The sequence below is a fragment of the Protopterus annectens genome, chromosome 2.part2 (assembly GCF_019279795.1).
Source record: "Protopterus annectens isolate FY-2018-M chromosome 2.part2, PAN1.0, whole genome shotgun sequence".
In the NCBI taxonomy this organism is placed as follows: Eukaryota; Metazoa; Chordata; order Ceratodontiformes; family Protopteridae; genus Protopterus; species Protopterus annectens.
Window position 1 is genome coordinate 649,685,535 of NC_056730.1, and position 5,666 is coordinate 649,691,200.

Here is a 5,666-nt window from a genome sequence, read left to right on the forward strand (position 1 = left end):
TTTAATGGAGTAAAAGGGAGCAACAATTACACTGCATTTATTGTGATTCAGACTGAGGCCATGGTTTCTTAATTAATTTGTGACTTCTGTCAGGTAACTAATAAGTGAGATAAGTTCAAGCTCACAAATAATTATGATGCAAATTTTTATATTGTTTGCATATTACAGTACCAGTTTTAATATTGTCTACATATTTAGCCATCCAATGCTTATATGCAGAAGGGGAAAGAAGACAATGGCCTAACATTGACCTCTAGGATATAGTTGAAATGACTTTGGCACAATGAGAGAAAAATCCATGGATTTGTACTCTTGATGTTTGTTTGTCTGTCTCTCTGTGTAAAAGCCAAGATTTAATCTATTGTACAATTAAGAGACCCTAATCCATAAGGAAATCAAACTGAATAATAACAATGTGAGAAAAGCTGTCAAAATCCATTGCAAAACACAGCTAGAGTACTGCAACACTTAATCTTTTGCCTTAGTCACAGGTTCATAAAAACAGTTAAGCAAGAAAAGGCCGAGACTTCCCTCATGGATCCATTTTGGTTTGTGTCAAGAATAGCTCTGGAATTATTTTCACCTTCACTTATAGCAAGCAAGTATATCTGAATTGATTTGCTAAAAATGGATGTCATACCAGTTGGTAGATAGTTTGAAATTCGGTCATGGTTCCCCCTTTGTGTGTAGGGACCACATTTGCCAGTTTTTATGTTGCAGGAACAATGCCTTGTTTCAATAGCATGTTAAGCAACAAAGTACGTGAATGAATTAGAGACTCACTTATGTGTTAACTAAATTGTCCTGGAATGTTGTCAGACCCCATGCTGCTACTAGGCTTACATTTTTTTAAAACTGAGTGGAACATCAAGGTAGTAAATATGGGGTAACTGTTGACAGATGCTTCAGCTAATCAATTAAAACTTGGAGAGTAAAAGTTGGATAATACTAAGTTGACCTATAGCAGAGGATGTGCTAACTACTAAACCATCCTTAATTATGGGTCTGGTGTTAAGGGTACTACCCTTCTGATGATTTGCTTACTTACAGAATATTCATTATTGTTATGAGTATACAAAACACGTTCTTTATAGTTTTGGTAGCTTTAACCTGTCTTAACTTCTTGGCTCCCCTGTTATATGCAGATTTTGTGGCTGGGGTCTTATTTTCCTGCATAGTCTAATGCTCTGCCAGTTTGCTGACTTGACATTCCACAAAGGAGGAGTGAGATGTTTATTGCCCATATTTTTATAGTGGTGCATCTAGTCAGAACATTAACACAAATGTTCCCAGCTATGAAATGTGTCTTTATTCCAATTCTCCATCCAAGCAGTTATTGCAATACCTGCATTACTTTTAATAGCATCCAAGTTTTTAAATTAGAAAATTTTACAGTTCTAAGAAAGTACAATTTCTGGGAATGGCAAACTCAAAGGTCACATGATCTCAATTCCTAAGTGGTGGTAATGCCTTGCGTTATTAAAGAGGACATCTGGAATATTTAACTGAAAAAAATTCTTGATCAACATGTTGACATTAGCAGAGTTTTTATGAATCCAGACATAAATATCAAGTGACTGCTATCAAAACTAGCAGAGAAAGCAGAAAGGAATGCAAGTTCACATTCTTATATTAAGAGAAACACTCAAGTTAACAATAAATTGCATTGTTAATTATTAATACCACTACCTGCAATTAGGATAATGAAGTCTCTCATATGCTCTGTCGTGGCACCAATGCAAAACCTAAGGATGAAAAAATGCTCATCCCATTGAGAAAACATGAACTGAAGCAAAATGGGTCAGTCCCTTTTATGTTCTTAGTATCAAGTATCTGTTGAAGGGTATGAAGTGAGTGACACAACCTTATTTTAGAGTCTACAGGTGTCAAATCAGCATCATTATGTGTGATAGTTTCTCTTACAGCTTCCACATAAGATCTCCCAGGTCTACACCCTTTCAGATAGTATTCAGCTTTAGATGGTACATACAAATTCTGTTCATTGCTATAAATTTATCAGGGCTACAGGGAATTTAAGTTGCACATAGTAGCCTGGTTCCTTATGTTTCCACAGGTGTGGGATAAATAGCCTGCACTTGTTGAAAAAAGATGAACTATAATCTTGACAAAGGCAGACCATTACTCCAGCCACATTACAGGATATGCACAGTACCCAAGTGCTCCATAAAACTTTCTCATGATTTACATATTTTACAAACTTTATTATGAAATGTTTGGCAAGGGTTATATGTGGAAACCAGCTGAGCTCTCCCCCTGGAGGGGATGGGATGGTAATTTCATTAACCTGACAGAGATCCTTTGTAATAAATGCAACTGGATCCATGCCTTCATGTTCCTTAATAATGTGGAGCAAGAGAAAATTATTGCACCTGGCTCTGTTTTCAGGGTTATCAGTCGTAGTTTCAGCTTTTCAATTAATCAAATACAGCTCGTTATTTGGCTGGAGCAGTAAGTAAACAATGGTTTCTATTCCTGCAGTACCAACCACTGCTGTTCCATTCTCTCCTTAATAGTCACAATTTACTTCTGGCTCTCTTCTCCAATATTTTAAAAAATGTTGGTTTCATGCAGGACCTCCTGCATCATTGTTGATAACAAGGTAATTGAAGACTGTGTGGATGTTGTTTGAGCTCTGCCCTTTAACCCCCCCCCCCCCTTAATGTAGAGACTTGCACTCTTGTCTTAGTTGATATGCTTTCTTCCTTCTGTGGCACATGTTTCAGCAAAACAAGACAATTCAATATGGGTAGAAAGAAATCTATCACTCCTTAACCTGGACAACTTCAGGTTCCCTGGTACTATGCAAAATAGATTTCACATTTAAATCCAAAGTAATTGCCATTTTGCAAACCTTACAATTTCATTGTCCCTGGATCCTCCCTGCTGTAATGAGTTAAAGTGCCTACATCCCAGCACACCCAAAGCACCATCAGCTATTAAATGTGTGTATTCATTTCTTAATGACAATTTTTGGTGCTCTGCCTCAGAATGTTACTATAAATGGTTTTATAACCAGTCTGTCTACCTGATGATCAGGATAAAATAAAAAGACAAATTACTGTAAATCTACTTTTCTAAAGAAGTTAAAGCCCTCCTTGAGAAAATTCCAATAGGTGACCACCCCCAATCACATAAACTCCGCCCATAAATTATCAAAGCATGCAGAGACTATATCAGCACCCCCAAACACATGTACAATTTCTTTGTCATTTACAGTTCTCATCCCACTATTTGGTTCATAGATTCATTCATTAGTAATAAGTTAACTGCCCTTACAGGCCATTTTATGTCTAGCCAATTATCACATTTCATGCTTAAAACTAACCTATTCCATTGGTGAGTAGGTTAATCTAACCCTTTCCAATATGCAAATTTACTATATGCTAGTGATGATTACTAGATCAAAGCATAGATATTTGGAGGGGACCTATGTATTGGGATAAAGCATTTAGTAGCTGGCTCTACAGATATTTGCAGGGAACTCGTATATTGGGATAAATAATTTAAGAGCTGTATCTGTCCATTACTACTACAGTGGTGGTCTCAGGGTAAATTTACTATTTGTTATCAATTAATTGAAGTTACACTTAAATATGGTCAGGGATGAACACTATTTTATGTGGATGGGGAGTCATTTTCAGTGCAGTTTGATATATACCTGCCACTCCAAACCATTATGTTAATGTTGCAGAAGAAGTTTAGGACCATGATATTTCTCATACCATCTGATTTGCAGAGGTGAAGTCTATCAGTAATAGATCATCAAAACCTCTTCCAAAAATATCCAACCCCATCTCATTGTTCAGCTACAGGACAGCTTCTATCCCACCCTCCCACTCTTGATAAAATACCAGAAATGCTAATATATAATCAGCTTGGAGAATTCTTTAAAATATGCTTTTCTATCAAGAAACCAGCATGGGTTCTGGACTGGCAGCAACACAATGACAGCACTCTGCACCTGGACTGAAGGCAGAAGGCAGACTTCTCAACACAGATGACAGACTTCTAACTGTAACAGTTTTCACAGAACTCACCAAAGACTCCTTTTTGTTGGGTCGCTCATTACCTCACAATTCTTTTTTAGCTTGTGGTGCTAGCCCTAGAGCCACTCAAGGGTTCCAAGACTTTACTTACCAGGCACAGGAAAAAACACAATCAAGAAGATGGTTTCCCCAGGGTGAGGCCTTTCCATTGCACTTCAGTTGGATTGACACCTGTGATTTCCCCAAATGTGGGAAACTCAACTGTATAATTTATGGTAAACCAGATTAATGCTGCTTTTACCTAAATCTCTATCAGCACAGAAACAATGAAACTTCACATAAGCCCAGAGCAATGCTTAAAAAAAAACACACAAACAAAATCAAAGATAGCAATTGCTGTAATACCACAGTGCTGAGTGAAAGTCTAATAGCTGTTCAACTGCCCTTTTCTTCAAAAGCACACACAATAAAAATACTTTTAAATGTAAACACCAGAGTCTGATAGCTGTTCAATAGCCATGTGATGAAAAGAGATATTGCCAGCACAGCTAGCTGGAATTTTGTAAATAGGTATATATCATTGGTGAATATCAAAATGATTTATATAAGATGCTTGTGTTACAAATGCATTAGAACTGTATGTCATGTGTATATCAAACTGCTCTGTACAGATGTTTGTGTTGAAAATGTATTTGTAAAACTGCTTTGTTTAAAATGTATCCAGATTGTGCCCTTCTTGTAGAGAACAGAAATGTACATGCACTATTGTAACTGTTTAAACGTATATATTTTAATAGTGGAAACTGGGATACAGAAAGTTAACCTCAGTCTAGTAAACTTTAGAAAAGTATCTGAAATTAAATTACTTTATAGGACACAATAAAGTGGCTACCTCTCAAGTTTTCAATGCAGCTAGAGACACAGAGTCTGTGCTAGCAAGCTTTCTGTATTGTCCTTGGAGTGAACTAACTGTTACCTTTGAAGCATGAAGGAATACACTTGTTTTATGACTTCCAGCATCTGCCAAAGATCTAAGGAAAAGTTCTTGTCTGTATATTTTTACAGGTAGATGCTAAATGCTGCCAGCTTCTAGCAATGGGGGGTTTGGCCTGGGAACTAGAAGTCAGATGACCAGAAATGATGTCATTTTCAAGATATCCCAGCAGTAATATTTTAAATATTAATCTGAGAAGTCTCTTAGTGAGACAGAGCCTTCTGTATTTGGTCTTGGACCTGACAACTAGAAGATCCATTCACTACATCTGCCTTGCTCTAATGAAGTAAGTCTCTAGGGAGCAGTTTAACTCTCTTAGATACAGCCAGGAATGTAGTAAAGCTTAGTTCAGATATTTTTCTTTATTTGTGTGAGCCTGCACTGCAATGTTATTTTAAATATTTCCTGTGGTTTTGAACTCTGATGAAACCGAGAGTAAATATTTAGTATTGCCTTGTTCTTTTATTGTTTATTATTAAATATATTTAAACCTTTCATTGTGACTGATCTGTGTAGAGATATTTAAGTTTTGAGAGTACTTGCATATTTATTTGGTGACACTGTGCGAGCCACTCCTAATAGCCTCGCTCTTGGTTAAACTGCCATTTGTATTAGTATTAATATTACACAGTAAGATTGGACAGCCTTTGTTAAGGGCCCTAAAG

The 5,666-nt window shown here is 36.7% G+C and overlaps 1 non-coding gene across 1 annotated transcript; it reads left to right on the forward strand.

The window, feature by feature from the left end:
• The first annotated feature begins 4,150 nt into the window (after positions 1-4,150).
• Positions 4,151-4,317, forward strand: LOC122796066. Its single transcript, XR_006363911.1, has one exon. It is a non-coding gene; the product is annotated as a U1 spliceosomal RNA (small nuclear RNA).
• Positions 4,318-5,666: the final 1,349 nt, after the last annotated feature.